Source organism: Nomascus leucogenys, chromosome 3, assembly GCF_006542625.1.
Source record: "Nomascus leucogenys isolate Asia chromosome 3, Asia_NLE_v1, whole genome shotgun sequence".
Classification (NCBI taxonomy): Eukaryota; Metazoa; Chordata; class Mammalia; order Primates; family Hylobatidae; genus Nomascus; species Nomascus leucogenys.
In genome coordinates this window covers 94535314-94553350 of record NC_044383.1, presented here as the reverse complement: position 1 = coordinate 94553350, position 18037 = coordinate 94535314, and the positions used below count along the sequence as shown (strand labels likewise).

General features: G+C 42.6%; 1 long non-coding RNA gene across 1 annotated transcript in view; it reads right to left on the bottom strand.

Moving 5' to 3' along the window:
- Positions 1-1841: 1841 nt before the first annotated feature.
- LOC115832384 overlaps positions 1842-18037 on the bottom strand; it is a 33640-nt gene continuing 17444 nt past the window's right edge. The window contains exons 2-3 of the long non-coding RNA XR_004027874.1: positions 2773-2847; positions 1842-2486 (exon numbers count right to left, since the gene is read on the bottom strand). This is a non-coding gene — a long non-coding RNA (uncharacterized LOC115832384). The remainder of the gene's footprint in view (positions 2487-2772; positions 2848-18037) is intronic.

The window sequence follows — 18037 nt, the reverse complement described above, 5'->3', positions numbered from 1 at the left end:
TGAGACTGCATTTTAAAAGACTCCTACATGCCATTAAGTGTGAAGAAATCAGTAACTATTCTTTTCATCCACAGCGTGTTGAGTCCCCCCTCCCCCATTTAAATTTTGCTTATTAAGTGAGGTCATTTGGGAGAAGAGTGGCTCTGGTGGGTGGGGGAAAAAAAATCTAACAGCTCGACTCCCAAGTTGAGAGCTCCAGATCATGGGCCATTCAGTACAAAGCGTTTTATATCTTGACTTATGAGGGAACAATAGCTGGTCTTACAAAGGCACCACCTGTGATTTAGCACGGTTGACATCTTTGTTAAGGAAGAGCCGGAGGGCAGCGGCGAAACAGCACGTGCACGATCCGGACCGCGTTACCGCGACCGACCTTCAAGACCGTTTCTCGCCGTCGTGGAGGCCTGGCCAGGTTTTCTGGCTTACAGTTTTTGGAAAGGGTGTGGGGAGAGAGAAAGGAAATGAGCGTCGTACACGCTGGTGGAGCCAAAGCTCTTGGACTTACGGCTTGCCAGCGCCCAGCTGCCCCATTTTACAGATGGGTAAAACGCAGGTCAGGTCCGCGGAGTGTCTGGCTCAGCAGGTGCCGTGGTGTGGACTCCCGCGGGGCTTTGGGACCGCAGGGCCGAGGGCCGAGGGCCGGGGGCGCGGGGGGGCGGCGCGGCCGCGGGTGGGACGCAGAGTCCCTGTTTCGGGCCCAACCTTCGGGCCGGTGGCTTTTTGCTTCCTTCCTGAAGGTCGCTTCTGACAAATCTATCTATTTGGGGCAAATTGTCAGTGAGAAACTTCCGCTCGAACTGCCCTGGACAAAACCGGCTGTTTGAAAAGGGTAAATCCCGCGGCCCGGCGAGGCCGAACAATGGGCCGCTGGTGCGGCTGCGGCGGGGGCGGCCGGGCGGGCCGCACAAAGGGCGGATTAATTGGGGCCGCGGCTGAGCGGTTCGCGCTAGCTCCACTCAGCCCGCGCCGCGGGGCGCCCCATTGACTGGGCCCCGAGCCCCACTTTTCACAAACTCCAAACAAAAGTCAATTTCTTTTTTATAAGGCGGGGGAGGGGGCCGCGGCCAAGATTCCCCACTTGTTCCTGCGACTCGCTCTTGCCGCACGGGGGTCTTCGGGGGCTTAAGGAACTGGAGGCAGAAGGGCCCTCGGGGATGCCCGAGAGGGGATCTCTAGATGCGGGTGTGGCTGCCGCGTCCCTGTCCCCGCCTCCGCTGCCCCGCTCCGACGCGTGTCGCACCCTCTGGGCCGCACCTACAGGCAGGGGCTGAGATCCCAGCCCCAGGCCTGGAAGCCGCGAAGAAGCGGGATGAGGTGGTGGCCGGACCGAGGTGAAGGCTGGGGACACCCGGCTGGGGGAAGCGCAGGCAGGTGATTTCGGAGGAAAGAACACGCTCCTTTGAGATTCTAAATCTTGGGAAGGGTGGCCATGCATTAGATAGTCATTGAGAAACTACTGTGTTCCCGATGGCGAATTTGCCTTCAATGGACAGACAAGTGGGTGGGGGGCAGATTTATAAGTCAATCAGTCAGTAGGTGAGGGACCGCGGTCAGTATGGGGGGCTAAAGGAAGTCACCAACTCTCTGTAAAATGATGAGATGGACTTGCCGGTGTCACATATGGAAGATATCTAATTACTTTATAGACACAGACTTTGTACTTGGAGAAGTGGCGGTGATTAAAAAATAAACAAATAAATCCAAATTGTAGGACTAACATTGTCACTGGTCTAAACACCCCGTAGGAAGGAACCAGGAGTTCGTCTCTTCTTATTTCTCTTCTCTCAAAATAGGAGAATGACTGCAGAGGGCTCTTCAGCTGACACTGAGAGGAGCAGAAATTCCTTTAACAATACAAGTCGATACACTCCCTAGCCCACAAGCCTCTGCTGGAAACCGGATTGGCGGTGGTTGTACAAGACACTCCAGGCCTTGTCATTTCAAGGACTGTCTTCCAAAGTGAATGAACAGGAAATAGAGACCATGTGCTGGTGTAAGGGAATTCATGTGGTGCCTGGAGCTGTGTGCTAATGGATGATATCCCAAGGCTTTATCCAAGGTGTTTCTTTGGGGAAGGAAGGAGGCTTGGATCTGCGGGCACTTGTGTGCTCTACAGCTGGCAAAGTGACTTTATGAGACTGTTGAAGTCTTTAATAGCCAGGCTTTATTGTGGAGTCCCTCCAGCAGCATCTGGCTGGTATGCTGGCACCCCTCTGGGCAGGCGCAGTGAGAGGGGAGCTCTGATGCCAGGTAATGAATCTGTGGCAGGCTCAGTAAATGAGGTGAAGCAAATCCTCCAGGACAGGCTGAAACAGGGCTGGAGGCAGAGACCTGGGCATTGACAGTGGGGAGGTAACAGCGGCCAGCGGACCTGCTGGCAGGATCCAACCTGGGCTCCTTTTCAACCACATTTTAAAGCTGTAGATTTAAAACGATCTTCTCTGGGCCAAGCTGTGAACACTTCCAGATTTCTGTTGAATCAGAGGCTGTGAAAATCAAGGGCAAATATTTATCTAAAGATGTCACAACTTTGAATTTCAATAATAACTTATCTGCTAATCTCTGATGGAAATCTAGAACAGCTGTTGCTCTATTGTGTATTTTGAATTCCCGTAAGACGAATTTGGGAATTGACATTTTTTTCTTCCACCAAATCTCAGTATGCTTTCTTTTAATTTACTGATGCCTTTGCAAGGTCAAATCAAATAAATGACAGGAATGGTAGCTCATTATGAAAGTTATTAAAGCCTGCCAAAAAAATATAGTTTTTACCTTTATTAGCAAGTGTGGCAATGCTGAGCATGTCCATGCCAGAAGAAGTTGAGTGAGGGTGTAAAGGCTGGGATACTGAATTATTAGAAAGAAAAAAGAAAATATGAGTCAGACTGATGAAACTTCCAAATTAATGTGTAGATTTAGACAGAGTTAACAACAGGCTCTACTGTCTATTAATAGAAAGTTTATGACCACACCTTCTAAGAACATTCAGCACAGTTGCTTATTATTTCTGTTTTACAGATGAAGGTCTTCAGAGAGGGGGACACTGGGTGATTTTGAAAAGGTCTACCCATGAAAGGCATGAGTGACATACTGGTATCAAGCCTTTCTATCACTCACTCTGGTTGATATTCAAGGCCTTGAATTACTCTTATTTATTTATCTATTTATTTATTTATTTATTTTTGAGACAGAGTCTTCCTCTGTCACCCAGGCTGGAGTGTAGTGAAACGATCTCGGCTAACTGCAACCTCTGCCTCCAGGATTTAAGCCATTCTCGTGCCTCAGCCTCCCAAGTAGCTGGGATTACAGGCACGCACCACCACGTTTGGCTAATTTTTTGTAATTTTAGTAAAGACGGAGTTTCTCCATGTTGCCCAGGCTGGTCTCGAACTCCTGAGCTCAGGCAATCCACCCGCCTCGGCCTCCCAAAGTATGTGAGCCACCACACCCGGCCAGAATTACTCTCTTTTAGAATGAAGAATTATTTTGGAGTCACTTGATGTGGACATCATTACAGGAAAGCAGTTCCTGGAGAAGTGATTATAATTAAACCTCTTTTTTTTTCCTCTTACACTTGCAGGCTGAGCAAACACTGTTGGAAAGGCAGAAGGATGATCTTGGTACCCCTAAGCTTAGGTTGCCAGAAAAGTACAAAAATCTGACTGCTGATAATTGCAGAGCAGGGACAAGTACAGCACTAGATTTGGAATATGGTAGTAATAAGCCAAAGGGAAGGGCTTATCCAGAGGTCGACTAGATTTAAATCAATAAGAGAATGGAATTTTCATTTTTAAAATTTATTATTTATTTATTATTTTTTGAGACGGAGTCTTGCTCTCTTGCCCAGGCTGCAGTGCAGTGGTGCAATCTCTGCTCACTGCAACCTCTGCCTTCCAGGTTCAAGTGATCCTCCTGTCTCAGCCTCCTAAGTAGCTGAGATTACAGGAATGCACCACCATGCCCGACTAATTTTTGTATTTTTAGTAGAGACTGGGTTTCACCATGATGGCCAGGCTGGTCTCGAACTCCTGACTTTAGGTGACCCACCCTCCTCGGCCTCCCAAAGTTCTGGGATTACAGGCATGAGCCACCGCGCCTGGCCAGATGGAATTTTCTAACTCATTCTTGGAGAGGGAAACAGAGGAGACATAGCCCAACCTCAATGTGTTTAGTCAAGATCCCAGAAATAACACACATGGCCACTTGTTTGTTTGTTTGTTTTTTGAGACAGAGTCTTGCTCTGTCTCAGGCTGGAGTGCAGTGGCACAATCTTGGCTCACTGCAACCTCCACCTCCCAGGTTCAAGCAATTCTCCTGTCTCAGCCTTCTGAGTAGCTGGGATTACAGGCACATGCCACCACATCTGGCTAATTTTTGTATTTTTAGTAGAAACGGGGTTTCACCATGATGGCCAGGCTGGTCTCCAACTCCTGACCTCAAGCAATCCACCAGCCTTGGCCTCCCAAAGTGCTGGGATTACAGGTGTGAGCCACCGTGCTCAGCCACATTGACCATTTGATTGTGAAATGTACCATACATATAAAATACAGTAGGAATGTATTTGTGCAATTAAAAGAATGAAATAAAATGAATGTTTATATCCTAGCAGCTACATTAAAAAAATAGAATCTTAGTATCCATAGGAACCTCTTCATGCCCTCTTAGATGGTGTCTCCCCTCCCCACCAACACACACCAGAGATAATCATCACTCCGAGCTGTGTTTTATTCATTTGCTTGCTTTCTTTATAATTTTACAACTTCTACATATACATCCCTAAAATCATGTGAAGTTTTGCTCTTTTTTTTTTTTAATGTTACATAAACAGAAGCATACATTATATAGCTTCAGTGATTTGGGTTTTTCCCCAACACTCTGTTTAATGTTGATATTAAATTAATTGTGTTATATTTGCACAGTGGGGTTTCTTCATTCTCATTGTTGTATAGTATTCCACTGTGTGAATACGCCACTAGTGACTACTCCTTACTACTATGAATGCACATTTGTGTTCTCCCTTTCTCTGTCTCTCTCTTTTTAGTAATTCTGAACAATGCTGCTATGAGAATCTGTAATGCATGCCTCCTGGTGTACATATGCAAGAATTTTTCTAGTATGTAAATCCAGGAGCAGAATTGACTTTCCTACTGAATTTTACTATCAATCTGTTTCTCTACATGGTTGTATTAATTTATACTCCCACCAGAAGGTAGTAAGAGTTATTATTGCTCCCTATCCTTGTCAACACTTATTATTGACTTACTTTTAAATTTTTCTTATTCAGATGGGAAAAAATATCTCTGTGGTTTTAATTTGCATTTCTCTGATTACTAATAAGATCAAACATTTTTCAGGTATCTATGAGCCATTTGTGTTTTCTCTTTTGTAAAATACTTGTTTGTGACTTTTGCCCATTTTTCCATTGTATTGTTTATCTTTTTCTTTTTTCTTTTCATTTTCTTTTTTGTTTTCTGAGAGTCAGGGTTTTGCTCTGTTACCCAGGCTGGAGTGCAGTGGCACAATCATAGCTCACTGCAGCCTCAAATGCCTGAGTTCATGTGAACCTCTGGCCTTAGCTTCACAAATAGCTAGAACACGGGCACCTGACACCACAATTAGCTTATTTATTTACTTAAGAGACGGGGTCTTGGCCAGGTGCAGTGGCTCACGCCTGTAATCCCAACACTTTGGGAGGCCAAGGTGGTTGGATCACTTGAGGCCAGGAGTTCGAGTCCAGCCTGGCCAACATAGCGAAACCCCCTCTCTACTAAAAATACAAAAATTAGCTGGGCAAGATGGCGCATGCTTGTAATCTCAGCTACTCAGAAGGCTGAGGCATGAGAATCACTTGAATCCAGGAGGCAGAGGTTGCAGTGAGCCAAGATCATGTCACTGCACCCTGGCCTGAGTGACAGAGTGAGATTCTGTCTCAAAAAAAAAAAAAAAAAGAGAGAGAGAGAGAGATGGGGTCCTGCTATGTTAGCAGGCTTGTTTTTTCTTTCTCCCTTTGATTCATAGGAGCTTTAAAACATATATTTTGGATATTAATCCTTTGTCTCAATTATATATTTGACAAATTCCATTCCAAACCATTCCCCAACCACCCCCACCCCCCATTCATTTAGTGGTTATCTTTTCCTGTCTTTTAAATGTCTTTTGGTGAAGCAAAGCTTTAATTTTACGCGGTAGAATTTATCAACATTTTCCTTCATGCACTGATATTTTTGTCTCCTGTTTTAGAAAAACTTACCCTTTATTGGATTGTAATGGTATTCTCTTAAACTGTTTTCTAAAAGTTTTATAGCTTTACTTGCCGCATCTAAGTCCTTAATACAACTAAAATTGATTTTTGTGTATGGTTTCAGTAGGGTTCCAATTTAATTTTTTGCAGTTGTTTAATAAATTTTCCTGGCCGGGGGCAGTAGCTCACGCCTGTAATCCCAGCACTTTGGGAGGCTGAGGCAGGTGGATCACATGAGGTCAGGAGTTCGAGACCAGCCTAGCCAACATGGCAAAACCCATGACTACTAAAAATACAAAAATTAGCCGGGCGTGGTGGCATGCCTGTAATCCCAGCTACTCAGGAGGCTGAGGCAGGAAAATCTCTTGAACCCAGGAGGCACAGGTTGCAGTGAGCCAAGATGGTGCCATTGTACTCCAGCCTGGGTGACAGAGTGAGACCCTGTCTCAAAAAATAAAAAATAAATAAAAAATCAAACTTCCTAGTACTATTGATTGACTTTTTTTTTTTTTTTTTTTTTTTTTTTGAGATGGGAGTCTCACTGTATCTCCCAGGCTGGAGTGCAGGAGTGCAGTGGTGCGATCTTGGCTCACTGCAATCTCCACCTCCCGGGTTCAAGCAATTCTCCTGCCTCAGCCTCCCGAGTAACTGGAACTACAGGCGCCTGCCACCATGCCCAGCTAATTTTTTGTATTTTTAGTAGAGACGGGGTTTCACCGTATTAGCCAGGATGGTCTCGATCTCCTGACCTCGTGATCCACCCACCTCGGCCTCCCAAAGTGCTGGGATTACAGGCATGAGTCGCCGCGCCTGGCACATTGATTGACTCTACTCATCTCTGGAGCCCACTCTATGATAAAATCAAGTCTCCATATATGCATTGGTTTGTTTCCAGGTTACCTATCATCTTCCATCGGCCCTTCTGTGGGAAACCTCTGCTAATATCACATTGTTTTATTTACTTAGCTTGTATAGTAAGTATTGATATCTGGGAGGGCAAGTCCCCTTACCTTATTCTTTTTCTTAGGGACACTTAGCTATTTTTGGCCTTTTGCTGTTCCCTTTAAATTTTTGAATTAGCTTTTCAAGTTTGGTGAAAAGTATTGTTGATATTTTCACTGGAATTGGATTTAATCAGTTTGGGAAGAATTAACATCTTCACGCTATTGATAAAGCTTTCTACTAACAACTTGCTATGTTTCCATTTATTTAAGTAATTTAAAAATGTCTTTTCAGCCTAGTACAGTGGCTCACACCTGTATTCCCATCACTTTAGGAGGCCAAGGTGGGAGGATTGCTTGAACCCAGGAGTTGAAACCAGCCTGGGCTACATAGGGAGACCCTATCTCTACAAAAAATAAGACAGATTAGCTGGATGTGGTGGTTTGCATCTGTAGTCCCCTACTTAGGAGGCTAAGATGGGAGGATTACTTGAGCTCAGGAGGTCGAGGCTGCAGTGAGCTATGATTCTGCCACTTCACTCCATCCTAGGTGACAGAGGAAGACTGTCTCAAAAAAAAAAAAGAGTACATGATTTTTGGTGCATATGAATGTAGAATTAATTGGTCTATGTTCTTTGTGAATTAGGTAGCAATCCTTTTCATTTCTAGTAATGCTTTGGCCATAGTCTCTTTTTTATATTAATATGGATAGCCCCATCAGATTTATTCTATTAATATTTGTTTTCTTGTCCTTTGACTTTCAACATTTCTATGACTTTGTTTTAAAAATCTCATGCAAACAGTATATTGCTGATTTTCAAAAACCTAGCTGACAATCTTCATCATTTAAGTGGAGTCTTTATTACATTTATATTATTGTGAGTACTGATACATTCAATTTGTTACTACCATCTTTTTGGTGATTTATATTTCTATGTTTTACCTCTTCCTTTTTGCCTTCTTTTGCATTGACTGAGAATTTTTTTCCCCTCTCTGTCCAGTTTTTCCCATTCTTGTTTGGAAGTTATATTCTTTGTGCATCTATTCCTTCAGTGGTTACCTATTTTAATATTTTCAGTTAACAAAGTTAATATCTTTCTGCCTCTTGAACAATATGAAAACCTTAGAAATCTTAATATATTATCATCTGTTTCTAGTACTGGGATCCAGTTCTAGCTTAATCTTTCCCCCCACAAATTAGATATTATTATTGTTCATATAATCATATAGATTTATATAGGGTTGCCTACATATTTACCTATATCTTTGCTGATTATTTCTTCTTCTCAAACCTTCCATCTGGGAAGGTTTCTATTGCCTTTTTTTTTTATTTAACAAAATTTGGCCGGGCATGGTGGCTCACATCTGTAATCCCAGCCCTTTGGGGGTTTTTTTTAGACAGAGTTTTGCTCTGTCGCCCAGGCTGGAGTGCAGGGCGTGATCTCAGCTCACTACAACCTGTGCCTGCCGGATTCAAGCAATTCTCCTACCTCAGCCTCCTGAGTAGCTGGGATTGCAGGTGCATGCCACCACACCCAGCTAAATTTTGTATTTTTAGTAGAAAAGAGGTTTTGCTATGTTAGCTAGTCTGGTCTCGAACTCCTGTCCTCAGGTGATCTGCCCGCCTTAGCCTCCCAAACTGCTGGTATTACAGGTGTGAGCCACTGTGCCCAGCCCATTGCTTCTTTACGAAGCGTATCCCTTATAATTTTCTTTGGCGAGGGTCTGCCAGTGGGAAAGTCTCTCAATTTTTGGTTAAGTGAAAATATCTATATTTTACCTTCATTCTGGAAAGATATTTCACTGGGAATATTATCTTACTATTTTTTATTTTTAGAGATAAGGTCTCACTCTGTCACCCAGGTTGGAGTGCAGTGGTTTGATCACAGCTCACTGCAGGCTTCAACTCCTGGGCTCAAGTGATCCCCCTGCCTCAGCCTCCTGAGTATCTGGGACTACAGGTGGGATATAATTTTAGATTCATGGTTATTTTCTTTCAGCACATTGATGATGTGATTTCACTATCTTTTGGTTTTATTGTTGCTATTGTTGCTGTTGGAAAGTCAGTATTCAGTCTAAGGCTGCATCTTCAAAAGTAACCTGTCAGACAGAGCATGGTACCTGTAATCCAGCACTTTGGGAGGCTGAGGCAGAAGGATCGCTTGAGCCCAGGAGTTTGAGACCAGCCTGGGCAACACAGTAGGACCCCATCTCTACAAAAAAATTAAAAAAAATCAGCTGGGCTTGGTGGCATGTGCCTGTAGTCTCAGCTACACAGGAGGCTGAGGCAGGAGGACCACTTGAGCCCAGGAGGCTGAGGCTGTAATAAGCCGTGATCACACCACTGCACTACAGCCTGGGCCACAGAGCTCTAGACCCTGTCTCAAGGAAAAAAAAAAGTGACTTTTCCCCCTTTGTCTACCTTTATGGTTTTATCTCCCCTTTGGAGTTCTGCCTTTTTAAGTTTTAATTTTTGTAAGAGACACAGTCTTGCTCTGTTGCCCAGGCTAGAGTGTAGTGATATGATCACAGCTCATTGCAGCCTGGAACTTTGTGGCTCAAGTGATCCTCCTGCCTCAGCTTCCCAAATAGCTGTGACCACAGGCATGCGCCACCATGCCCGGCTTGGAGTGCTGCATTTTTACAATCATAGTTCTACATGTGGATTTCTTTTTATTTATTCTGCTGGAGATGCACTTGGCTTCTTGAATCTGAAGGTTGGTGTTGTTTACAATTTTGGAAAATTCTCAGTTATTATCTCTGGAAATTTTCTCTTCCCTACTCTATTATTTCCTTCACGAATCCTGATTATGAATTATAACTCTCATCTCTTTCATATTTTCCATCTCTTTGATTCTGGATGTATTCTGGAAAATGTCTGTGCCAGTTTTCCAGTTCGCTAATTCTCTCTTCTGCTGGGTCTAACCAGCTGTTTAAGGCCCTCCTCCCTAATTTAAAAAATGGATCATTGGCTGGGCACAGTGGCTCACACCTGTAATCTCAGCACTTTGGGAGGCAGAGGCAGGCATATCACTTGAGGCCAGGAGTTTGATACCAGCTTGGCCAACATAGTGAAACCCTATTTCTACTAAAAATACAAAAATTAGCCGGGCATGGTGGCATACACCTGTGGTCCCAGCTACTCGGAAGGGTGAGGTAGGAAGATTGCTGGAGCGTGGGAAGTTGAGGCTGCAGTGAGCAGAGATTGTACCAATGCACTCCAGCCTGGGTGACAGAGTGAGACTCTGTCTCAAAAAAAGCCAAAACTGAATCATTGCATTTTTCACTTTCTAAAGTATTGTTTGTTTCTGCTTCAGATCTTTTTGGATTTTCTTTATAGTCTCAGTTCCTTGTTAATATTTAAGCTCCTCTGTTATTTAATTTACATGTAATATTTGTATCTGGTAACTAAAAATGCCAATATTTGATGTCCTGGAGGGACTACTTTTGTTGTCTGCTGCTTGCCTCTTCTATTTCACTTCCTGGTGCCGTGTTTTCTCCTAGGTTTTGCCTTGGCACTCTATCTGGGGATTCTCGGAGGTTAAGGTTAAAGATGAACTTGTGTGAAGATTTGCATTTGCTCTTTCTAGTCAAGTCACCTGGTTGTACTACTAATGGAGACTCCTTTTATATTGAAATACTGTATTATTAGGGTTCAGTTTTTTTGGACCACATAAATGGTACATCTAGATAGAAAATCTGTGTGAGACCGCCTTGTATTAATAGTTTCAAATTCTTAGAGGAGATCTTTCTTCGTGTCCTTCCTTTCCTGTCAACAAGATAGACAAATGTCCTGGCTAATGGCACTCTTCTTTGGGGCAGGGTTTATTTATTTATTTATTCATTTATTTATTTAATTTATTTTCTTTTAAATGGAGTTTTGCTCTTGTTGCCCAGGCTGTAGTACAATGGCACAATCTCGGCTTACTGCAACCTCCTCCTCCTGGGTTCAAGCAATTTTCCTGTATCAGCCTCCCGAGTAGCTGGGATTACAGGTGCATGCCACCATGCCCAGCTAATTTTTTGTTGTTGTTGTATTTTTAGTAGAGATGGGGTTTCATCATATTGATCAGGCTGGTCTCAAACTCCTGACCTCAGGTGATCCGGCTGCCTTGGCCTCCCAAAGTGCTGGGATTACAGGCGTGAGCCACCGTGCCTGGCTTATTTATCTTTATACTGAGGATATAACCCTTTGTGGTTTCAGCTTTATGCAAGGATTCTCCTGACAGGTTCCCCACCTTGGGCAATACCTAAACATCATCTCAGAGTTGAGATTCAAGGTCTCCAGAATCTGACAGAAACTTTCAGGGTGAAAGCTGGACGTGCTTTTTGGAAAATGCATTTGAAAAATGCTTATCTACCATGGTTCCTGCTTTCATTTATTTTTTGGGATACGAAAATCCCTCCTTTTTGTGCCAGCTCAGTGATGCATTTTAAAAGATATCTTAAAAATGTTTTACCTAGCATTTTAGTTATGTCCATTGAGATTGTCATTCAGTATGTCTGTATTAGTTAGGGTTCTCCAAAGAAACAGAACCTATAGAATATATAGGATAAAGAGGATAGATACATATGTAAGATATATGTATATCTTCTATTTATCACATATATGTATGTGTGTTTGTGTATGTACGTGTGTGTGTGTAGACATTTATTTTAAGAGACAGAGACATTTATTTTAAGGAATTGACCCATGAAATTATGGAGGCTGGCAAGTCCAAAATTTATAGAGCAGGCTGGAAGGATGGAAATTTCACAGGAAGCTAATATTGCAGTTTGAGTCTGGAGGCAGAATTCCTTCCTCTTCTAGGGACCTCAGTCTTTTAAGGCCTTCAACTGTGTGGATGAGGCCCACCCACATTGTGGAGAGCAATCTGCTCTATTCAAAGTCTACTTTAAGTGTTAACCATATGCAGCCAAGCACAGTGGCTCATGCATGTAATCCCAACAACTCGGGAGGCTGAGGTGAGAAGATCACTTGAACCCCGGTGTTTGAGATCAGTCTGGGCAATATATTGAGACCCTGTCTGTAAAATACATAAATAAATAAATAAATAAATAAATAAATAAATAAATAAAATAAGCCAGGATGGTGGTGTGAGCTTGTGGTCCCAGCTACTTGGGAGGCTAAGGTGGGAGGATCACTTGAGCCCAGGAGTTTAGGCTGCAGTGAGTCATGATTGCACCACTGCACTCCAGCCTGGGTGACAGACTGAGATCATGACTCTAAAAATAAAAATAAATGTTAACCACTTCTAAAAAATACCTTCACAACAATATCTAGACTGGTGTTTGGCCAAACAACTGGCACCATAAACTAGCCAAATTGACACATAAAATTAACCATCATAGTACCTAATCCACCAGAACACTGGAAACAGAAGGCAGAGCTATAATTACCTCATGATAAAGGGTTAGTATGATCAAGAAGCCCAGTACTGCCATGCTTAGAGACTTCAGTAAAAAGAGGCCCAAGGAGATACTGAGCATCCTCTTAGGAGGCTGACAGACTGTTCTGTTTGCGTAGCCTAGTGCTCCCTATAGGTACTATAGGTTATGTGTTCTTCCTCTGCAGAATTACAGGAAAAGGAGGATACATGTAATTGTCTCACGTTCTAGGCCATAGTGATGCAAGCTACTCTGGAAACTGGGTTATTTACTCAAACTTGCAAAAATCCTGAAAGTATGAAGAAGGCTTAATGCAGAGGGATAACTGGATGGCCAGGAGGTCAGAATAATGGTCATCTTCGTGTTAGAATATAAGATATGTTTTCAGGGGATTGAAAAAAATCCTTTGGGGAAAAAAGATATTCATGATTTCTTAGAAGCCTAAAAACACGTCGTGATAGAAATGCAAACATCCAGAAATTACCTAGCTATCATATACATTGAAATTTTCCTCACAAGGAATCATAGTAGACTGGCTTGTGATGCTTTTTGGATCTGGAACAGCTTTTTTGTTCTATTTGAAGGTTTGGGGAATGCCTCCAGGGGAAGAAGGTGTAGGGGGGCAGTGTCAGCAGTCAAGGGGAAAGGAGGCGAGAGGATCTGGCTGCCTGCCTCTTCTTCTTTCTTTCTTTTACCATTCCTCCGAGACATTTGAATCTTCCTCGCTCTTGATCTCTCTCACTCTCTGTCTCCTCCTTTATTATGAAAATTGAGCCATGCCTCAGCATGAAACATTATTGATTGCTTTAAAACAGGGCAGTGAAAATCTTTAAAAGGAATTTCAAAATATATGCATAGCCAAAGGACTGGGAGAAAATACGAGCAGTAGTTATCTGGATGGTAGAATTATCCATGATGTTCTTCTTCTTTTGTTTTTTGTTTTTTGTTTATTTTGAGACGGAGTCTTGCCCTGCTGCCCAGGCTGGAGTGTAGTGGTGCGATCTCGACTCACTGCAACCTCTGCCTCCCAGGTTCAAGCAATTCTCTGCCTCAGCCTTCCAAGTAGATGGGATTACAGGCACCTGCCACCACGTCTGCCACCATGCCTGGCTAATTTTTGTATTTTTAGTAGAGACAGCGTTTTACCATCTTGGCCAGGCTGGTCTTGAACTCCTGACCTTGTGACTTACCCGTCCAGGCCTCCCAAAGTGCTGGGATTACAGTTGTGAGCCACTGTGCCCAGCCCCATTTGTGTTTAAAAATTCCAGGCCAGGTGCAGTGGCTCATGCTGTAATTCCAACACTTTGGGAGGCCGAGGCGGGAGGATCACCTGAGGTCACGAGTTTGAGACCAGCTTGGGTGGCATGGCAAAACCCCGTCTCTACTAAAAATACAAAAATTAGTTGGGCGTGGTGGCACATGCCTATAATCCCAGCTACTTGGGACGCTGAGGCAGAAGAATTGCTTGAATCCGGGAGATGGAGGTTGTAGTGAGCTGAGATCATGCCACTGCACTCCAGCTGGGGAAACAGAGGAAGACTCCATCTCAAAAAAACAAACAAACAAAAAAAGGGTTTTTCTCATGCACAGTATAATTTTTTTTTATTTGTTTTTGTTTTTCATTTTTAGAGACACGGTGTCTTGCTCTGTCGCCAAGGCTGAGTGCAGTGGCACAAGGCCTGGCTAATTTAATTTAAAATATTTTTTGTAGAGACAGGGGTCTCACTATGTTGCTCAGGCTGGTCTTGAACTCCTGGCCTCACTCGATCCTCCCACTTTGGCCTCCCAAAGTGTTGGGACTACAAGAGTGAGCCACCACACCTGGCCAGATGCACAGTATATAAAACTAAGCTTTTATATGCTGTAAAATCATATCCAAATAAGATATTTGAGTTTCAAAAAACTTATTTTCGTGCCAGCAAAATTAAAACTTACCAAATAGTAACAAATTAACATAATTTGATAAACTTATAGAAAGTTTTAATATTTTAGCTCTTCTCCAGAATTTATTAATTTTACATTTACATTTTTGCTAAAACAAAAATATTTTTTCCAGATGGGCATGGTGGTTCATGCCTGTAATCCCAGCATTTTGGGAGGCTGGGGTAGGAGGACTACTTGAGCCCAGGAGTTTGAGACCAGCCTGGGCGACAGAGAAAGACCCAGTCTCTACCAAAAAAAAAAAAAATTAGCTGGATATGGTGCACACCTGTGATCCCAGCTACTTGGGAGGCTGAGGTGGGAGGGTCGCTTGAGCCTGGGAGGTCAATGCTACAGTGAGCCAAGATCATACCACTGCACTCCAGCCTGGGCAACAGAGTGAGAGGCCTTTCTCTCTCTCTCTCTCTCTCTCTCTCTCACCTCTCCACACACACACACACACACACACACACACACACAGCTTTCAATTCAAGCTGGTATTTTGCTTGTTGACGATGTAGCTTAAAAGGCTGCAGTCTTCTTTCAAACTCCTATCGTCTATACACAGTTTAGCTCTAGTTAGAGCTCTTAGAAGTCCACATCAGGAGGCAAATTCATCTGTAAAAGCTATGATTCTTTGGACTACATAATTATGGGAAGGCCAGAAAGATCAGTTTAGGGGCACAGAAGCTCAAGGTAGTTCCTTCTGGAGAGTAATTACGTAGACAGGAAATGTGTAAATCTGTGAACAGATACACTTGTAAGTTTCTCTGCGGAGGGTGACTATCGACTGAGCTGGGGAGAAATTAGTATTAGTGATAAGACCTCCTAGGACTTGACTGGCTTTTCTTGAAAAGAAAAAAGAATACTAAATGATTAGTTAAAAAAAAAAAAGGGTTCTGCACTGGCATGCCATTGTTTTCTGGAGGGTTATCGGGATGGTGCTCAGTGACCTCTCTAATGTCACAAAGGGTAGAGGCATCTGGATTAGCAGAGAAATTAACATGCAGAAGAGACTTCAAAGGTTTCTACCACATCCAGAAAATTCTTTAATATGTATATACACGTAAATTACATGTATTCTGAATTAAGCTCCACAAAATATCTCTAGATAGACATAGGGCTTCCTTGTTTGGTGGCTGATATGAGAGGGAATGCTGGACCACTTGCAGTTCTTAATGTTAAACCCATCTTTTATCCAGCAGAGCAGTTAGGGTTTCAGAAGCAGGACTTTCTCACTTTGGTGAGAAACATTAAATATATGACTAAAGATTGATGTGATGAAAGAGAAGGGAAGAATGGATAAGAGAAATAAAAATAGAGGTGCAAAATAGGAGGAAGGAGGGGAGAAAAGAAGAGAGAAACCAGAAAGGGTAAAGGAGGAAGAAAAAATGTGAATTGAATGAAAGGATTAAATTGGGGGGAATGGGGAATAATACTTCTCCACAGGGTCCTTCTTCCCATGAACTTTTAAAATAGAGACTCCAACCCATAAACAAGATGTAACCTTTCAGCAGAGAAAACATCCAACTTTCTCAGTTGTTAGAAAGTTTTTTCACACTGGGAGGAAATCTTGCCCCTTGTGGGTGGGTCTTACTGATATTGAGAACAAAGAAAAAGGAACAGATACCAGGGATGCTGTGCAATGGTGGGGTTGCCATCCATTATTTCCAGCCCAGTTTGGTGATATCTTGCCCCGTTCATGCCTGGGATTAGAAGACTCTTTTTTTTTCTTTTTTTTTTTTTGCAGTAGAGATGGGATTTCGCCATATTAGCCATGGTGGTCTCTAACTCCTGACCTCAGGTGAGAAGACTCTTCTTTCTATCCTGCCCTCTGCTGTCTCTATTTTTGCCAGGTGGGTGGCCATGGTGTGAATACATGGAATTGATTCTAGCAGAGATTATCTAATATCTCCAGCAAAACACTTCCCCGCTCATCATTCCCCTGCTTTTCCCTAGTCATTGTATTTTCCTCACAAAAGCAAACAAGAAGGCTAATTGAAGCATATTGATCTAATGAAAACTTGTGACCAGATAAATGATCAAAACCTGCATTGAAACTTGGAAGAGTTTCCTTGAAAATCTTGCACTTTTCCCCATTGTGCTTGTCCCTTCTCCTAATACTTGCCATCGTGGCTGCTGGGAGATGGTTTGCGGGGGGTGCTTGTTGTCCCTTGTTTGTCTGTGTGTTATATGATAGAGGAGATTTATGTGTTGTAGTAACAGGAAAAAAAAGTGGCTTGTCCTGAGTTTTCCTTTCAAAGTCTCTTTACCAAGTTATATGATTTTGGGTAAATCACTTACCTACGCTTGCTTTTCTCTGTGTGAGATGAAAGGACCAAAGTCTGGCCTCTAGCACACCCCTACCTACCCCAAACAGTTGTCAACTCAATTTCTGTCCTATCAGTATGTGTTAAACTTCATGCAAAGTGAAAAGCATTGCACTCAAATAAGGCACATCTTATAGCCTGACGAATGAGGGATACAAGGGTTGGGGAGAAGGAAGGACATCCCTCAAACACTTGTAAGCAGCACAGGCCGAAAGCTCACTATTTAACAAAAAGGCCTTTGGTATTTAAACTTCATGGAGTAACTGAAAAAAACAGTAGAAATTTAGAAAGCTGTTTCAGACTAAATCATTTATAGGAATTCAAATCTATATTTTAATTTTTTTCACATACTCATAGACTTGTAAAATCTTACGATTGTTGAATTCCAATTTCCAATTTTTTGTTTCAAAATCTGAAAATTGCTAATTCCTTTTTCTTCCATTTTGTAATAATAATGACTATATATTCTAAAAATAATCACTCAAGATTTGTTCATGCCAGCTGGTAGGAAATTTCTTATCTCTTGTGATGAGTTGACACAAAGTCCCAAAATACAATCATCATAATAACTGCATAATAAAATGGCAATAACTACCTCTTACTGACTCTTACTATACGCCAGGAACTATGTAAAGCTTTAGCTCCATTATCTTATTTAATTCTCACATCCATCCTGTAAGGTAGTTACTGCTTTAACCCCATTTTACAGATAAATAAACAGAGGCCTAAATTTTAGAGGCTAAGCCCACAAGTGCTCATTAAGAAGATACACCAAGATCCATTCACTTGTATGTGTAATCCATTTGGACATGCTGGCACAAAGACACATAGGTGGATCCTGTCTTCATGAAGCTTATAGTCTGCTGGGAGATAGAATCTTCACTCATTTTGCTTAAAGGACTACAAAAATCCAAATCTAATTAGAGAAAAAGTAGTCTTTCTATTAAACTGGTTATATTTAATTTTGAAAGTTGGCTCTTAGTTGTAATTTTGGGATCTTTATTTATTTTTATTTATTTTATTATTTATTTATTTATTTATTTATTTATTTATTTATTTATTTTGAGACAGAGTCTCCATCTGTCACCCAGGCTGGAGTGCAGTGGTGCGATCTCGGCTCCCTGCAAGCTCCGCCTCCCAGGTTCACGCCATTCTCCTGCCTCAGCCTCCCGAGTAGCTGGGACTACAGGCGCCCGCCACCACGCCCGGCTAATTTC